Raw genomic sequence first — 19,975 nt, forward strand, 5'->3', positions numbered from 1 at the left:
AAATATAAAAACTAATATGCTATCTATTTAAAAAACCTAAACCTGCTCAAAGACATAGAAAGTGTTAAGTATTATTATTTATCTCATAGTTATATTCATGCTTTGAAAGATTCAGTGACTCTGAATTCTCATTTCTTTCTTCCCATTATTTTTTCGCAATGCAAGCTTTTGTTTTGTTTTTAAAAACCACTAGGGCTCCAAACTTTAACTGACTTCATTAGTACCTAACTCACTTGATGAATTTATGGGGATCAATTTTTATTGGTGAGGGAAATTCAAATAGGTAGGGTTGTGAGCTAAGGGCACACTTACTTGCTTTTTTTAAAGGCAATTTTAGTTCTGGTGTGTTACTGCGATGCAGAAGGACAAAAGATATTAACATGTTAATGTTTTAGAATACAGTGATTGATAACATTTGTTAAGAATTGTGAGGTTTTTTTAAGAATGCTATGCCACAGTTTTGATGATTAGGCATGTGTAACTTTAATCAGCTAGTTAATAGGTAGATGGCTAATGATTCTTACATTAACTAATGATTCTTTCCAACTGTGAAACAAACAGATTAAGGGGCATGTGGCAGGGGGAAATGCTCCAGCAAAACATAGCTATAACTATATCGCAATTCAAAGCAAAGGGAGAGTTCTTTCGGGCTCATGTCCTGCTTATGGGTTTCCCATTGGGGCATCTGGTTGGCTGCTGTGAGAACAGGATGCTGCTCAGTTGGTAAAGCATAAGGCTCTTAATATCAGGGTCATAGGTTTGAGCCCCACACTGGGCAAAGGTTTCCAACTCAACAATTCTATGATTCCAACTCTTCAATTCTATGATTGGATTACTCTTAAATATGTTTTGCACCTCATCAGAGCAGCTTGTAAAAGGACCACGTGGATGAACTGTGTCAATGAGGAATGGCACTAGTTTTTTTTGCTGGTGGCGTGGGGATTAATTCCTTCATAAAATGGACTTTCGAAGTACTGAAGTTTTCTAATTAGATCAGGAAATGCATTCATCTTATCAGGGCAAGAACCTTTGGATTTTGTTCTCCTTTCTTCAGAAATATGGCTGTTCTTTTCTGCATCCCAAGAGGAGTGAAAAAGCAGCCCCATGTTATTAACCTAATGCTCTCCCGCTGCTGGTTCATTTTACTTTGAAAGTAGGAATTCAAATGCTACTCTGGCAGAAATCCAACAAAAGCTACTTGTGACAAAAACCCTCTTGAAATCTGTGGGACTTGGCACCAGGCCTTTAAGTAAGTCTATTCCAATGTAAGGACATAAGAATAGCCCTTTGGATCAGGCCAGCGGCTCATCTAGTCGTAGAATCATACAACTGTAGAGTTGGAAGGGGCCACCAGGGTCATCTAGTCACTTAGTCCAACCCCCTACAATGCAGGAATCACACCTAAAGAATCCCTGACAGGTGGCCATTCAACCTCTAATGAAGAACACATGACATGCATGCTTCATTTTTCAATAATAAGTTTGTTGATCTGCCTGCTCTCTCTAGCCCTTGCCACACCAGTCAATATAAACTGTGTCCCAGTTTATTCAGTTTATATATTTTCAGTTTAATCGCACCTGCTGGTGCAACAAAGTAATTGGAAATACTGGTATGGCCATGATCAAGCAAATAATATAAAAACCACCGTAGCAAAGCTTGTATTATATTGAAAACTTTCAAGTAATAAAATATTTTGCATAGCACCACTTGCCAAGCTATGTCAATACAAGATAATGGTTTGGGCAAATTGTGTGAGTGAGAAATTAGGAGCCTAACTAGAAAAAGGAAGCATAATATTGAATTTGCGTAGCAGGGATTCAGTGAATACAATATAATTAATTTGAAACTTGATCCTTAAGACTCAGTTACAGGGGAAAATCCTGGAGTGCTTGAAATGCAACACTTTAAAGAGGCAAACACAAAGCCTGAGAATGGTGGGGGGAAATTAATTCCTCATTATTTTGAATTTGTTTTGACATATCAAGGAAGAGAATTAGGGTATCTACAAAAGATGCTAATGCTCAGTAAAGTTCTTGTAAAAGACATCAGAGTTCCATAGGTATTCCAATACTCCTGATGAGCTATTAAGTATTCAAAAGCTTCTGTATTAGCTGCAACATCAGAGGCAATTCTTGCATTCATTGTGAAGACACAGGCACTGCTGTCCTTGTCATTGCAGTGAATCATAAAGGCCCCTGAGCACTGATAGTTCCTTCTGGAGACCGCTCTTGGTTGTGTGGGTTTCTCAGCTAATGGCCTACTTGGCGGGGGTGATGATACTATTTCATTATATCTATATATGAGCATCAAGGCATCTGGCTGACATGGCTTTTCTATGTTTAAGTTGGAGGAAAAGGAATAAGGAACCCTGAATCTAAAGCAGGATTTTTTATTTTATTTACTTGATTTTCTTTTAATTCAAAAAAAGGTCAACCTTTCCCTTCAAACAAGTTTGCAGGATGACTTGCCAATACGCATATATGTATACTGCTTGCCAAATGCATAAAAGGCCTTTCTGTAAGAAACTGAAAAACATTGTCATTCTGTTGCCAATGTTTATATAAATTTGGCATAATATCTTTAAAATAATCGCAGCTGTCCTGTATAGTTCAAAAGGGTGCACATGTCTGCAAATTCATTAGCAGGTGATTAAAATGCAGAGGTTTACTTGACTCCAATGAAAGATGGTTTCAAACGATGACTGAAATAGACCATTGCGTTATTAGGCTACTCACTAATCTACTGGGGTCCCTCATTAGCATGCTTGAATGATAAAAGGCCTAAGAAAAGTTTCCACCAAATGAGGCTTTAAGTGGTACATATCATGCCTGAGAAACATTGTAAGTCATGTTTATGATTTGCAAAACCTTTTAACAGCACCTGACTCACTGCATTTTTTCCCTAGGAAATGAAGAATGCACACATTTGGTTCTAGTAGATTTCCTAAATGTTGTATATCAAAGACTTGCTCTGAGCTAGAGATGTCGGAGGAATCCATTGAAAATGAACTATGAAGCAGATTTCCTTCCATCTACATCTTTGACCGGCAAAGTGAGCTTTGGGATTCTTACAGTAAGTTCAAGTTTGCTACTAAGTTGAGTTCAAGGTGCTACAATTGGCACATAAAAGTCTCAACAGCTTGGGACCAGTTTAGTTAAGAGATTGCCTTACCCCATACATGCCTACTCAATCACTTCTATCTGCAGAACTTGCACTTTTACAAGTGCCACACAATATTTGTTCTGTATTTGCAAGGACTGATTCCTTAGTATGGCAGCACCTCTGCTCTGAAACCCTGCCTTATTGGCATTAGACAGGTGCATTCATTACACTTTTTAGATACTTTTTAGAAACTTTAATGTTTCAGTAGGCCTATCCAGATGCATGATTTTGTTACATCTATTTTAAAAATTGTTTAATATCCTACTTTGTTTATTGTTTTTGGATACCTTTGATTGATTTTAAATTCTTTAAATATTGTATTGCATCATTCATACACACTCACACACACACGCTGTCATGGGTTCCTTTGAGATGGTCAGGAGAAGAAAAAAAACATAGATGCATACAGTAAGTTTATTTAAAGTTAATGCCATTGTTCTAGAAAAAGAGGTGCCAGAACTCACCATGAACACCTCCCTTATTCTCTTACAATGGCAGTGGTGCCACCTGAGAGGTGCTGGAACTGAGTTCCAGCAAGTTCCAGCTGAAAAAAGCCCTGCTTAAAGTGAAATTGTGCTGTTAATGAATCTGTTAACAAAAATTCCACTGGACAAGCTTAGGCCCTTTGGCACACTGAAAGTGGGTTTCTTGGGGGGATCCTGACAGTGGTACATTCTGGTTGGGGAGTCCAGAATTGTGGCCACATCAAGTCACTTGTAATTGCCATTATTTGAATAGTACCAAAAAGAAACAAGAACTTCAAAAGAGAATTATTAAACATGTCAAGTAGAACTCATTACAATTATTATGGAAATTTGGTGTTAATGATATCCTCCTTTTGACAATTGCAGTTTAAGATATGACCCTCACCTGTTTTTTTTTTCCTTAATGGCATTACGTGTAATTTTATGACATCTGACCATGACCTTGTGACAGTATCTTCATTTTCTACCCATCACTCCTTCCCAGATTATTTTTAATGTGTAGTGTCAGTGATTAAAGGAACTCCTGGTCACTAATAATAAATCTTGAGCAAGCAGTTGTCTCTGACAACTTAAGTACATTCTTGCAGTAAGCACTTGAAACAGATGCTTCTGGCTTTTCCTTCATAAGGCTACAAGGTCAACTGGAAGCCCTTCAAGTGAGAAATTAGTGTGTGCACTCATGAACATTGATGATCTCAGCAGCAACTGAAGTATTTCACTTTGTACTTTTGTGTTGTAGCTTTCAAGGCATGATTCAATAACAAACATGGCTGCATTGTCCACAAAGCAAAAGCATGATTTCTCATTAGGCAAACAAGCTGCAGTGAGCTTCTGTCACATGCACTTCTCTCTTCACCAACTTGCCACGAGGAGGTCAGGAGCTTCCATTTTAGATCAACCACAGTTTAGTATGTCATATGAATCCTAAACTGTGGATAAATCTTAACTATGACTAGTCACCCACACCACTGGCACGATGCCCCAGGTGATTAGCCACATGCTAGAAAGCAGCCCTTGGGATGAAAAAACGTTCCCCACTCCCTGGATACTTCTTGATGGATGCTATAGAGAAAATATAGAAGTGTACAAGCCTAAGGAAAAAACCCCAAAAGATTTTCCAAAACAGCTTTTAAAGACGATGGAGAAGGAAATTTCTGGTTCATTTTGGAGCCATTTCTAGATCTTCTTTGGTGTATGTATCATTCCAGATTTTCTTTAGATTCACATAATGGAGAAGGATTGCTTGGTTCACTCAAAAACGCCATTCTGGTTCATTTTGAAGCTCTATGTTCTTCTTCCCTGGTAGAGAAATGATTGTTGCCTAGAGGAAATAATTGAGAAGTCCAGGATTTTAGTGTAGCTAAGATGGGGCAGTAGTGTATATACTTGGCGTAAATCACCAGTTCAAAATATTATTTTCCCCCTGCCAGGCTTTGGCAGAGTAGCAGCAGCAGTGGGTTTTGAATTGGTGAAACTTAATTCATACAGGATTGCTTTATGCCAGCTTCTTATGTGCAGGAATGCTCCCTTAGTGTGTTGTTTTTTTTAAGAAAGGGCAGAAACAGTTTTAAGGTAGCATGACCAATGTAGCCACACTGGGTACTGGCCAACACTGGCCACACAAAAATGCTGTAGAATGGAACATGGGGTGCCACTTTTTTTGCATGGCACAGGGTGCCACTGAATTTTGAGAACCCAAAGTTTGCCACTGTTTAAGGGGAATGCATTGGGCAGGTTAAATTGATAGTAGCAGCAACATGGAGGGAGGGGTTATTATGCTTGTAGGGGGATTCTTGAGAGTCAATTATTGCCACTAGTATAAACTCTTAAATGAGGAAGCTGATATTTGTATGAAAAGATCAAATCCATTTTGCTCAAAAGAAAAGAAAAGGTTGCCTGTTTGACCCGTGCTGATAACCCTAGTGTAGTTATTATGAGGTATGAATGAATAACTACAACACATGCTCTTAGAATACATTGCTGTCTTTTTAACAGTTTGATCTTGTATTGGCACCCGAACCTTGGTTGCTGTAAATCTTAAAAAAAAAATTGACATCAAGCTGCTGCCTCCGCCATCTAAAATACTATGCTTGGTCTTGCATAGATGAACATAATGTCAACCTAAGATCAATTGCTAAAAGAGCTGCACTAACAGAACTGGTTTATAATTCATGAAACCTGAGCTCTTTTTACACCTTGGGGTTGGCATTGGGGGACAGCAGAATTTCTGTGCCTCTGATAGCTGTGTGCCAGGCAAAAATTCAGCAGAGTAGACCTTCTTACTTAAAAGCAGTCCAGGGATAGCACTGCCTATCAGCTTCCTCCTTCTTAGTCTTAGTGTTGCCCTTGCAGAACTTTGTGGGGAAGAGGATGGGGACAAAGCTGGAGGTCAGGGTGCAGAGAGGAGTAAGAGCTCTCTTAAGGATCCCTAGGTATGTCACAGTCGAGAAGCAGTGGGCAAGGTGAGGAGACGTGGGATGCAGCCATCCTCACCTACTAAAGGGGAAAATATTCCCACCACATCATCTGCTCCTGGGAAGGAATGGAATACAGATACCAAAATATCGAAAGGAGTAGGGTTATGTTTTGGGAAGCAAATGCTGGAATGTGCCAGGCCCTCTGGTCTTAGCAGCAAGCAGGAGCTGAGAGCATCTGTTCCCTTTAGGGATAGCTTTCATAATGTCCTCCCTCAAGTTGAACAAAGCTCTTTTGTGTGTTACTACCTGATCCCTAGGGACGCGGTGGCGCTGTGGGTAAAACCTCAGTGCCTAGGACTTGCCAATTGCATGGTCGGCGGTTCGAATCCCCGCAGTGGGGTGAGCTCCCGTCATTTGGTCCCAGCTCCTGCCCACCTAGCAGTTCAAAAGCACGCTAAGTGCAAGTAGATAAATAGGTACCGCTTTATAGCGGGAAGGTAAACGGTGTTTCCATGCGCTGCGCTGGTGCTGGCTCGCCAGAGCAGCTTCGTCACGCTGGTCACGTGACCAAGAAGTGTCTCCGGACAGCGCTGGCCCCCGGCCTCTTAAGTGAGATGGGCGCACAACCCTAGAGTCGGACACGACTGGCCCGTACGGACAGGGGTACCTTTACCTTTACCTTACCTGATCCCTAGGTGGCGCTGTGGGTTAAACCACTGAGCCTAGGGCTTGCCAATCGGAAGGTCAGCGGTTCAAATCCCCCCGACAAGGTGAACTCCCATTGCTCTGTCCCAGCTGCTGCCAACCTAGCAGTTCGAAAACATGTCAAAGTGCAAGTAGATAAATAGGTATCGCTCCAGCGGTAAGGTAAACAGCGTTTCCGTGCGCTGCTCTGGTTCGCCAGAAGCGGCTTAGTCATGCTGGCCACATGACCCGGACGCTGTATGCCGGCTCCCTCAGCCAATAAAGCAAGATGAGTGCCACAACCCCAGAATTGTCTGTGACTGGACCTAATGGTCAGGGGTCCCTTTACCTTTTACCTGATCCCTAGTGTATTTGCAATGCCAGCCACTGTGATTCTTGCTCTCACCAATCCCCTCTTTCTCTGGCCCCCTCTTACATTGTTGCATAACTTTGCATCCCTACCTCATGTTAGGCAGCTAGGAAACCATAATGAAATCCAACAAAATTTTGTTTGCTTTCTATTTTGTTTTAGCATTAATTAAATTGAAAGTGACTAATTTAGTTTTCGTTATTGTATTAACTAAAACTGAATGCACATTCCTGTTGCTCTCTGGTTGCCTAAGGGAATGTAGTCCTAGCCTCCTTTATATATTACGGAGAGTTTAGCAATTGCAGTAAAGAGATTAAACTTCATTCTTAATCTAGAGCTAAGTTTTTTCCACATTTCCCTAAAGTGTTATAGAAAATAAATGCTGCCTCTCCTTAGACAATTATTTTATTAGCTGGCAACAAACTTCACAAGCTTTCTGAATATAGAGTAATTTAATGACATAAAGTCTTAACATTTTTCATTAAACTATAAATAAATAAGTAAATGCAATTCATATTCTATTTTTCCACAGTGGAAGGTTTTGTAACAAATTACAATATTGTACCAAGACTCCAGTGAACAACCTAGTTTCAGTAAATGAATTTAATACCCCACAGCATAATACTAAACATGTCTACTCAGAAATGAATCCTAATGAATTCAGTGAGACTTACTCCCAAGTAAGTGGGGGTCAGATTGCAGCTTTTGGTTTCATTGATTTCCCGCCCCCCTCCATTCATTCTAGCCAGTGAAAGTGGTGGGGTTGAGGATATGGCACTGAAAGCCAAGGGGTTAGGACTGCAGCTTTAGCCCTCACAACAGACCTCCATAAAGCATTGGTTAAAATTGGTCCACACAGATGGAAAAGGGTGAGCAGGGTTCATCTTATGAGGACATTTTCTAAAAGTGTCATTGTTTGGAAACAAAACAGTGGCAAATTGCATATATATATAACACATTTATAATATAACATAGATAAAGTATATCACCCTTTATCTATATGTCTCATGGCAGTGCACAACATAAAATTACTATATAAAATCCACAAAATACATAATAAAATTAAGAACAACAAGCCAATAATCCCCCACAACATATTTAAAAGGGCATTGGGATGTCAATCAGCCAAGGGTCTGGTTTTCACCTGGACAAATGTTTTCACCTGGTGCCTAAAGGTGTATAATGAAGAACCTCAGCCAAACCTCCCTGGGGAAAGCATTCCACAAATTTGATACATTTTGTCAAATATGTCAGAACCTTCAAATGGAGAAGGAAGGAACCTATGTAATTTAACATTTACCCTCCCTTCCAAACTACCTCCTATCTGTTTGATATTCGTTTCTCTTCTTTTGTCCTTCTAGACTATTTGAAGGAGAAGCAACTGGTCCAAATTACTGTTCTCGACAATATAAATCACGCTAATTGTTTCTGTTCCATTCTGTGCATAGTATTTTTATTGTCCATGACTGAGCCTTTCCAAATGTGTGTTGTTTGTGATTCAAATGATGAGATTTCAAAAGACAATTACAATTTTAGCAATAATTTTTCATTCCCTTTTGGAATATCCCCTGCTATAATTCTGTGTCAGTGATCATGGTTGCCACTCTTTTTTACTGCATTACACACTACAATTATCCATCTAGGCAGCTGCTTATTTCCCTGATATCCTTTAGGGGGATATTGGGTACACATTTGATTTATGCATGTTGATAAATTGCAAGGCTACATTTATCTTGCTAAATTTGTTGGCCTGGCATATAATGTGGTTACAGACACTCATCTGTGGTGCACACAACTGTTGGAGTATTTCTAATACAAATATGTGGTAGAGTTGCACTGAAAATTCTCTAATATTGCTCTGAAATTTGCATATTCAGTACAGCCAAACTAATTACGCACAACTACCCATTTCATCAATTGCCTTGATGCTGTTCAGTTCTTCTTTGATGCTGATGCTTTTGGGCACCATTCTTCCTCATCTTTGCCCACACTGCCTTCACTCTGACTTTATCAGGATCCATGATGACACCATCATGGCAAACAGAGCATTGTGACATCACTGATAAAACCATGGAGGTTACTGTAGCTGATCAGATTAAACATAAGTGAGAACAAATCAGGCCATGGCCAGCAAGGGCATAGAAGTGAAAATGGTACAAAGAAGAACAGCCATTGAGGAAACACAGATAATGAATGGAACAAGATTGGTATGACACAAATATGATCACAATGGATGTAAGCAGATTATCAAGAACAGGTGATGCTTTTTGACAACAAAAAGGGCATGAAAGTAAGTATGTTGTGGGGGGCCACCAGGTGGCGCATTGGAAGATGGCCGACAATAACATCTCTCCGACCCATACGTGGTAATTAAGAGGCAGCTATGGGAGGTATGCAGTCTCCCCCCCCCCAAGGATATGGGGGGGACTGCCTTGCCAGCGGTGGCCACAATGCACCCCCAGACTCGAGAAAAGGGGGTGCACCGGTCACTTGGCTAAGCCCTCGGTGTGTTCGGCTCTTCCCGGACGCCGTCTCCAATTTGCGCATGCTGGCTTGCTTTAACACGAAAATATAATTGGAAATATATAATTGGAGATGTTAAGGCACATATGTCAAGCAAAGGTCGGGAGATAAGACTGCTGATTAATGGATTTCTGGGATTGGAGCGGCAGGCAAAAGACAAATAAATCAAGAGACGAAGAGCCATTAAGAGATGGGTATGTTTGGAGCTAAGAAGGTGGGGTGGAGGAAAAACTTTTCTTTCTTTATATTATATGAGCATAAATAACCCTCCACCCCAAAGAAAAAAGAACCGCCGTATTTTACTACACAAGCAGGAATCTAAAAACTGTGTGGGATGAATTAATGATGAAAGAAGGGAGGATTGGTAAATATCGGAGAATGGAAAATTTTATGACGCAGATTTAAAATGGCGTCTCGCAAGACAAGCTTGTTTAAGAAAGACGGGGGGAGGAAAACCAGGACTGTTTGAAAGTGAACGATGTTTGGAATTTGATCTTTAACCTGGCAGAGCCCTCTAGGAGATATTTTACAAGCCTGGGACAACTAATGGGCAGACCGAAGATAAATTTTCGAAGTAGGAGTGGAATGGCGGCTGTCCCTATGAAATATGACTTATGAAGTGCGTAAAACCCATGCAGACGATGTTTGTTCTTAACCTGCCTGTGAAGATTATCAGAGATCACAAAGAAAGGAATATATGACAACAAGAAGAATGAAAAAAGTAAAAAAGAGACTATCTGGATAGAACTGGATAGAACTGTTTAATTAATGCAGTAATAGAAGTGATGTTTGGATTCTCATCCGGAGCTTGACGTATGGGTACCCCCAACAAAATTGAAAAATTCGGCTGTATAATTTGGAATTAATGTGATTTGAAATAATGTGATATGATTGGCCTGTTAATAAAAATTTTGTTAAAAAAAGAAGAAAGTAAGTATGTTGTTTAAATTCAGTCATAATCTGTGGTTTGGAGAGCTGACCACTTATTTTTCTAATCTCCAGTATTATCTGAGCATTCAATATATCATGTTTGTTTTATCCATATGCTGTCAGAAAACACTAGCCAAAAACCTATGGGGGTGCTTTCATTTATTGACTATGGTACCATAACAATAGAGCACTCACCGGTGAATGTGAAAAATATATATTACAATGACTACCTATGTTGTAGAAGGAACATATTTCATTGAATATACAGTCATCACTCTCTTATCTATAAGTCCTTGCTAAACAATTATGGATAGTCCAGCAAGATTTGAATGGTTGATAGGGAAGTACTTTATTTCCAGCAGAGGTTATCTTGCATCATAACCCTTCAGTTGCATTTCCCCAGGGACTTTGTTCTTATTGTTGTCAGTTAACTGTTTCACCTTCAGTTGCTAGAAAACCTCTAAAGGTTGTTCACTGAAGGTTCACAGTAACAAATGGCACAAGCAGATAGATGTGCAAGTCTGTGAAGAAGTTGGGTATAACTTAGAAAGGGGAATAACTCGCTGTTTGGTTGTAGGCCAATAAGCATTGGTGGAGTCAAGGATGGAACCATTCCACTCCTATAACACACACACCCCAAAGTGGATTGTAGAATCTAGTGTTTCTGTCCAGAACCAAAGAGAATTCTCTTGATACTGATGGGTTCATTCTGGACCAAATCAAAACCTGAATTTCTAGTTGGGATCCTGATTTAAGTGAAATCTATCCCCACTTTTAGTACATCTTTGATTCAAGGCACACTACCTGCCTGTTCCGTGTGTCCAAATACTTTAGCAACTTCCTTCTATATGAAACAGGTAAGGTTTCAAATAGGGCTCAGCTGAAATATCTCAGGAAATGATGTCTGGCATGTGTTGTTGTTTTTTTAACATTCATTTTGAAGCTCCTCCTCAGTTGTTAGAGGATTTTACTTAACACCTGGAGAAAAATCTGAAAAATGGCCTCCCCAATTTCACCATGTGAAACTTTGGAATGCAACCATGAATCCAGTTACACTAAAATGTTGTTGAAGGAAGCAATGGGTGCCAATGCTGCTCCTTCCATTTCTCTGCTTGCGTTGGGACGACATGGGGTTGGGAGGCCAACTCCCTCTTTTGTGGGGGCACAAGAGTCTGGGTGTAACCTTTGACGCCTCCCTCTCTATGGAGGCACAGATTGCAGCTACAGCAAAAGAGGCATTTTTCCATCTCCGCCGTGCCAAACAGTTGGTCCCTTACCTTTCCCGCCCTGGTCTTGCCACTGTGATCCATGCGACAGTCACCTCCACGCTCAATTATTGTAATTCGCTCTATGCGGGCTTGCCCGTGAAGCTGGCCCAGATCACATTCATCTAGTGCTACACCAGCTGCAGGCTCCTGGTGTAGTACAGGGTCAGGTTTAAGGAGCTGGTTTTAACCTTTAAAGCCCTATATGGCCTAGGACCCTTGTACCTATGGGACCACCTCTCCTGGTATGCCCAACGGAGGACCTTACAGTCCACAAATAATTAAACCTTGGAGGCCCCGGGCCTCAAGGAGGTTAGGCTGGCCTCGGCCAGGGCAAAGGCCTTTTCGGCCTTGGCCCCAGCCTGGTGGAACGCTCTGTTGCAAGAGACCATGGCCCAGTAGGATTTAACATCTTTCTGCAGGGCCTGCAAGACAGAGCTGTTCCGCCAGGCCTTTGGTCTGGGTCCAGTCTGACCCCTCCTTTTTTTTACAAGACCTTGCATGTAAGGGGCGCCTCTAACCCTTCTCACTGGCTCATATGAGACCAGCAGAAATATCCGGGCCTGGTGAGCACTTAATGTTCCCAACACCATAGTTATAGTTATAATTTGTGGGTTGCCATCTGATTTTATTCTGATTTTAAGCTGTATTTCAACCGATTGTTTGATCTTATGTTTTAATGTATTATATATTTGATGTTAACTGCCCTGAGCCTGGTCTTGGCTGGGGTGGGCGGGATATAAATAAAATTTATCATCATCATCATCATCTCTGAACCCATTGCTTCTTGGCACCCTTAAAGTTTGTCATCATTAAGGGTGCCAAAAAGTTGGAGAACATCATCTCACCCTCACAAACATATTCTCTAGAGCAGTGTTTCCCAACCTTGGGTCTCCAGCTGTTTTTGGACTACAACTCCCATCATCCCTTGCTAGCAAGACCAATGGTCAGGGATGATGGGAATTGTAGTCCAACAGCAGCTGGAGACTCAAGGTTGGGAAACACTGCTCTAGAGAGCCATCCCAATTTCACCACCCACGATAATGTGGAGAATTTTAGGAAGTCATTTAACTCATTTTAGCCCTAGTTAACTTTCAAACCTGTATATCATAATGCTGATACGGAATGCCATGTGTTCTAATGACAAAATTCAAAGTCAAGGAAAACCAATGTGCTAGCAATTAAATTGTTATTATTTATGTCAGAAGTAGTTTAAAAGTAACTTGTGAATCAGGCAACTGGATTTCTGACCCTTCTGGTAATGGGATTTGGATTACCAAAAGTTTATTATGAAACTGATGGAACCATTTCTGGTGCCTTTATAAAAGGTAACTCAGTTTTCTCCAGGAAGTTGAAACTACTAATGGAAGGATTTTATTCCCATTTAAACAAATTGAATATCCTTTTTTTGTTCACACAGTAGGTAAACACAATTTAGCAAGATAGGCATTGAAAACAGTCAGAGTTTACAATCCAGGAAAGAATGTATATTCATACAGAAGGATGTATAATAAAGGGAAATGTAATTGGACTGGTAAGATTTTTGCACGAACAGACAACAGCTTTTGTATGCATGGCATAGTGAAAGGGATAGAGAAAAGCTTTGATCTCTCCCATTACATTAGAATTCCTGAATCCAATGAAGCTGAATGTTAGAAGATCCAGGACATATCAAAGGAAGTACTTGTTCATGTGGCACATAGTTAAATTGTGGAGATTGCTCCCACAGGAGTCAGTGGTGGCCACCAACTTGGATGGCTTTAAAGAGGATTAGACAAATTCATGGAGGATAAGGCTATCAGTGGCTACCAGCCATGATGGCTATGTTCTGCTTCCACTACCAGAGGCAGTACACTTCTGAATACCAGTTGCTGGGAATCACAGGTGGGCTGAGTGCCATTGAGCTTGCATTCTGTTTGTTCTCACAGGCATCTGGTTGGCCACAGTGAGAACAGGATACTGGACTAGATGGGCCACTGGCCTGATCCAGCAGGCTTTTCTTATGTTCTTCTGTAGATGCTGGTGCAACTCATTGTCATCAATTCAAATCTGGAATTCTATTGTCTTTTCCCTCAGAATACACCCATTGAATTCATTGTCATCAACTCAAGTCTGGAACTCTATTGTTGTTTTCAGTGAAATTTGTAAACCTAAATTAGTTGTGTATATTAATTCCAATGAATCTCCTCCAAGTAGGACTAGCATTGTATACAGCCCATTGACTTTTCTTAACTTGAAATATCTCAGAGGGGATAAGAATGAACTCCCTGGTGTCTGACCATTTATAGATAATGTGCTTGCTCCAACCTTCCTGCAATGTGTTAGGACTGCCATTATGCAAATGTTTAGAATTAGAGTTGAAACAACTTAGCCTTTCATGAATATTTTCAGCAATGCTAAAAAACACCCTCTTTTGAAATCTTTTAGCACTCCTTGCAAAAAATATTCACATACTCAGTAACATTGTCCTCATTCTTAATCATTCAATTAATTAATTTCTATACCACCCTTCATCCAAAGATCACAGGGCAGTTTACAATAATAAAAACACAAAAATACATATCAAAATAACAAACAAAAGCGATAACCCCCACAGTAATATTTATTGCCATTAGTGTTGACATCTTGCATCCCAATCTAATTAACTGATTGTGACTAACCTTATAACACTGTGAACAGCCATGAAGGCAGTATACAAATTTAATAAATAAGTAGTAGTAGTAGTAGTAGTAGTAGTAGTAGTAGTAATATCATCCTGTTCCCTGCATGGTCCCTGATTGAGTGGGCTCATCCATGCTAGGCTTGCCATTGTTGTTGCTGCTGTTTAGTCGTTTAGTCGTGTCCGACTCTTCGTGACTCCATGGACCAGAGCATGCCAGGCACTCCTGTCTTCCACTGCCTCCCGCAGTTTGGTCAAACTCACGCTGATAGCTTCAAGAACACTGTCCAACCATCTCGTCCTCTGTCGTCCCCTTCTTCCTTGTGCCCCTCCATCTTTCCCAACATCAGGGTCTTTTCCAGGGAGTCTTCTCTTCTCATGAGGTGGCCAAAGTATTGGAGCCTCAGCTTCAGGATCTGTCCTTCCAGTGAGCACTCAGGGCTGATTTCCTTAAGAATGGATAGGTTTGATTTTCTTGCAGTCCATGGGACTCTCAAGAGTCTCCTCCAGCAACATAATTCAAAAGCATCAATTCTTCAGCGATCAGCCTTCTTTATGGTCCAGCTCTCACTTCCATACATCACTACTGGGAAAACCATAGCTTTAACTATACGGACCTTTGTTGGCAAGGTGACGTCTCTGCTTTTTAAGATGCAGTCTAGGTTCGTCATGGATCACTGCCTTGCTGTGGCGCAGGGGCTTGAATAACTCAGAGAAGCTATGACCTATGCCGTGCAGGGCTACCCAAGATAGACAGGTCATAGTGGAGAGTTTTGACCAAACTTGATCCACCTGGAGCAGGAACCGGCAAGCCACTCCAGTATCCCTGCCAAGAAAACTCCATGGACAAAGACAACAGGCTTGCCATACATCAAGAAAATTCTTGACATGTCCTGGCTTTCGGGTATAAAAATGGTGTCAGGGGAGAATTTTGCCCAATCAGCAAAAGGAAACCTGGATGTATGGCAACGTGATGGAAAAAGGAGCGGAGACAGCTCTAAAAGTTTTAAATCACTATTTTGGGGGGCAGTTTCCCCAAAACAGCTCAACAATTTGGGTTTATGGGTGTCAGGAATTTTACATTTTGAAATATGGCAACCCTAATCCATGCAACTAATCCAAGAAGGCAGAAGGTGAAGCAGATGGCAAAAAACTAGTCATTAAAAGGTAAATACTTTGCCCAATCAATTCCCTTAGGAAGGAAAAAAATCTACCCTATTGAGAATATGGTCTGAAAGCACACAACACAATTACTTTGCTGAAGCAAAGCAGGTATGTGTCTGGTTAGTGTTTTAATGGGTAGTTGGTTGCCTGAGTACCACATGGATGTGCCATTGGATTCTATGATGAAAGAACGCCAGAATATAAGAAAATAAAATGGGGTGGTGCCCAGCTAATGTGCGCCATTAGTGCAAGAGTTTCTGCTTGCACAATAGAACTCCCCAGCCATGCACTCTCTAAATCTGTTCATAGTTAGCTGTGCGTTTAATAACACAATACTACACATGTCTGCTCATAAATAAGTTCCACTGAGTTCAATGGGACCTGCATCTCTAGCAAGTATGTCTATGATTCCATCTTAAATCAAGAAACTTTAGCATCCATAGCCATTATTATATTGAAGCAGCTAACATTTTTCCATAGAATATAAGTGGGTTAATTAGCACAACCTCTACCATATTGAACAGATGGCTGTTCTCTTAGAACTGTCCTTAAAAGGTTAGTATGCATACAGTTTTAAGGATCCTACTCTTAGAAAGGGAGGATGAAAAGAAGATTAATCAATGTTAGTTAAAATAGGATACTTTGTTTTCATCTAAAATTGTTTGAATACCTGCCTAGTCCATATCCAGTTTGAAGATAAAGAACCATAAGAAGGGAGAGCAGAGGCCTTGAAGATGTCTGGTACCTGGGCAGCAGACAGAAAGTCATATAACTCAGCAAGTCTCATCCTTCAATATGGCAAGATGTATTGTATTTTTATTTAAATTACTAATTTCTAACTTCACATCCAGACACCAAAAGTAGTACATTCAATTTTTTTTATACAGTGCTTTTATATACTCCATGGGAAACATACAAAAATTAGACAATCTTACAATATTATTTTTTATATATTAATAATATACTTACACCAGCAGGATAATATTATTACTTACTCCCACAGGTTTATACTGTGGCTTAAATTATGTTATTAATATTGTTGTGTGACTTATTTTACGTGTTACAAAACTAAGCATTTCTCCCCATCAACCAAAATTCTCAATTCCATTTTTGCATCACTAGCTACTACATTTATTATTATCTAGCTCTTCTTGGTGATTTTCTCTGTTGCTTAACATGGTTCAACAACAAACTTAACTGTTCTCAGATTTTCCTAATGAAATCTATGTGACTTAGTTCATGGATGTTCTCCCAAGGCCTAACGTAAGAAGCCCTGCAGTAGTTAATATGCGTAAAGTTTGAATTTCATATGCTTGCAATAATCTATCCTTGACAAAAATGTAATAAACATCTTAAGGGTCGAAATGGAGTTCAGCCTGAAGAAGTCCCCATATTATCTCTGGTACACAGCTCCAGAACACTTTTGCTTTCTTACGCCTACACCGCTAAAAAATACCTTTTGTTTCACAAATTGTGTGCAACTCTGTGCCCTCTTTTGTCTTCCTTTTTTGTGATGAATTTCCCTCTTTCTTTTCTTTTCTTTTCTTTTCTTTTTTTGAAATGTGTCAGTGGCTATCTTAATAGCTTTCTAACTTCAGGGAGCCCTTCCAACAAAGCCCTGGGCACCTGCCATATAAGCCTTGTGTGTTTCAAAAGATTGGGGTCATGCTTTAGAATGCACTCTCAATGAAAACACTGGCATAGAAATACAATCAATCAATCAATCAATCAATCAATCAGTCAGTCAGTCACTGGTCTGGCCTGTTGGGCATATTTGTTATCCAGCATAAACTGATAGTGTGTCCCCAAACAAAATGCAGCATTCCCCTGCCGTTGAAAATTTATGGGGGTGGTGAGCATTCTGTCTGTTAACATAAGAACATAAGGAAAGCCTTTGAGGACCAGGTCCATCTATCTGGTGCAACGTTCTCTTTTCACAAGCCAACCTGCAAGCAAACCTTGAGTGCCCCAGCCTTCTCCCCGTTTGCAATTCACAGCAACAGATAAGATAGAATATTTTAAAGAGCCTTGTCCACCTTGATTTTCTCTTTGACAACTGTCTGATATTACTGCCCAAGAACCCTAAGACACCTTAATTTGAAAAACACAGCAATAGCAGAGTAAGAGATGGCAAAAGGAAAGATGTAAAAGAAAATTAATTATTTTAAAATCAGTATGTAAGCATTTATGATGCTAATGCCATTGGTGCATGAAGTCTAATTACTGTTTACAAGTGGCATGGATCAAAAAGCAATGTCTGCAGTCAAATAGTTATTTACTAGTAGGATTGTAAGAAGTTTACCAATGTTTGTAACTCCAATTACAGTTCTAAACTTTGGATGAATGAATATCTCCAGTTGATTGTGTGTGGGTTATGATTAAGAGGTTACAAAGAGTCAATTCGTAATAGATTGAACCAGATCTCTTGGCTTACTGTGGGATGATATTTATTTATTTATTTATTTAAAAATACTTAGTTTACTAAAGAAAATATATGCTGCCTGCAGGAATGTTAATTTCAGCCTTTTCCATGGTAAGGTTGCCATATTTCAAAAAATAATAACTTGACTTGCCTAAGATCCAGGACAAAGCACCACCTTTCAGAAATCCTACCCCACCCCCTGGGTAACGTCCAGGAAAATACAGACATAAGGCAGCCAACTTTTTCAGTGCAAGTTTAATATATAAAAAAGTAGCAAATCAAAACTATTTATAGGGCAATTCTATATGGGATTCAAAGGTCAGTGCCCAAATCTATTGTTGCTATTAATTTTGCTTTTACAGGTTTAGAGCCTAAACTGTTCTGAAGAGCAATAAATAAGCTGGAAGGGAGGGGGAAATATACCGCAGGCATATGATATTATCATGCACACACCTACAGTGGTTAGATAATTATTATATATGTTGACTAGCACTAATCAGGCACCTGCAAAAGTTATACTCAGTCTGATGTGTAGAACTTATGGCTCTCCAGATGTTGCTGGACTGCAGCTCCCATGAGCTTTTACCACTTGCAGGCTGGGGTTGATAAAAGCTAGAGTCCAGCAATAAACAGAGGGCCACAGGTTGGCCATCCATGCACTAGACCTTCAGAATGTTTGCCAGCTTCAGGAGTGTTTCCACCTATAACAAAAAGGCACACAAAACAGAGTGAAGTGAGAGTGGGTGTGGGGTAGTGCCATGTCTACTCAGATGTAAGTCTCATTAAATTCAATATATGCAAAGTGCTTTGGACGCTTGGCATTTGACATATAAATGCTACAATCTTTATTAGGATTTGATCATTAAAAATCAGTTTACAACCCATGTTTAAACTGCTTTCTAAACACTGTATCTCCTGTGGGAATTGCAAATCAAGTTTTGGCCAGAGCACCCCTTGTAAAGGTCATTCTATTTTTATCCTATCCTTAATCTATTTTTTATTTACTTTCCATTTTCAGGTACACTGAAAATACCATACTGTTTCCCCCCTCTCCACCCCCTCTTTCTGGTTTGTAAGAAATTAGATAACTGAGGTGGGAGATGTTGCAGCTCTTGCCTATAACGGATTTGACCTCTGCTGTTTTTAGGTTTAATTGACCAAATTTAAATGTTCTCTCAAGAGAAAACAAATTACTGTTCCATTATTCACTAATCATCTGCATTCCCATTTCCTGCCTTGCTGGCTTTCATTGATACACAAAAAAGTAGGGCTGCATCACTGATCACAAAAAGCCCAAGAAAATGCAGAATTGATATTTTAATAATCTCAAGAAGAATATGTGTAGGAAAATGTGGCATGAGATATGCCTTAGAGAATGAAGAAAGAGGTATAATATTTCCTACGGAATGCATATAATCATCCCAGTGTTTGATATTGCAGCAGCAAAGCTGCCATTATATTCTTTTCCTCTTCACCAATATTATTTCTCCTCTTCCCCTCCAACATCCCCATTCTTACTCCTCACCTCCACTTAATCCCCACCCCCTTTGTTTTGCCACTCCATTAGCAGTAACAGCACTGACATTTTCTCTGCCTCCTTCCTGCCCCACTCTGAGGAAGGACCAAAATCAAGAGGCTCCTTCCTCAGAGTGATGCATTCTGGGTGAGGTGGCAGAGAAAGTGCCACAGTGGCTAGAAAAGCTTCTTACATTTTTTTTCTAAATTTAAGCAAGAGCCACAATGTGTCACTGCCATTTACGAGCAGTAAGAAGGGGGTGGGCAGGAGGGACGTTAGTGCAGTGAAGGTGTGCTGATGGGAGCACCAGGTTAACTATTCCAGTGCACCCAAAGGGCACCAACTTCCCTTCCATCTTGCCCTTGCCCTTTCAGATAA

General features: G+C 40.2%; 2 long non-coding RNA genes across 2 annotated transcripts in view; one reads left to right on the forward strand and one right to left on the reverse strand.

Annotated features, from left to right (window-relative positions):
• The window catches only part of LOC310845410, a 722,498-nt gene that overhangs the window by 461,102 nt on the left and 241,421 nt on the right, over positions 1 to 19,975 (forward strand). Inside the window, exon 9 of the long non-coding RNA XR_014564670.1 lies at positions 2,906 to 3,072. This is a non-coding gene — a long non-coding RNA (uncharacterized lncRNA). The remainder of the gene's footprint in view (positions 1 to 2,905; positions 3,073 to 19,975) is intronic.
• LOC310845503 lies at positions 4,759 to 9,118 on the reverse strand. The gene is made up of 2 exons (XR_014564814.1): positions 9,018 to 9,118; positions 4,759 to 4,968 (listed from the first exon to the last, which is right to left on the reverse strand). It is a non-coding gene; the product is annotated as an uncharacterized lncRNA (long non-coding RNA).

The sequence above is a fragment of the Podarcis gaigeae genome, assembly GCF_964106915.1.
Source record: "Podarcis gaigeae genome assembly, chromosome: 5".
In the NCBI taxonomy this organism is placed as follows: domain Eukaryota; kingdom Metazoa; phylum Chordata; class Lepidosauria; order Squamata; family Lacertidae; genus Podarcis; species Podarcis gaigeae.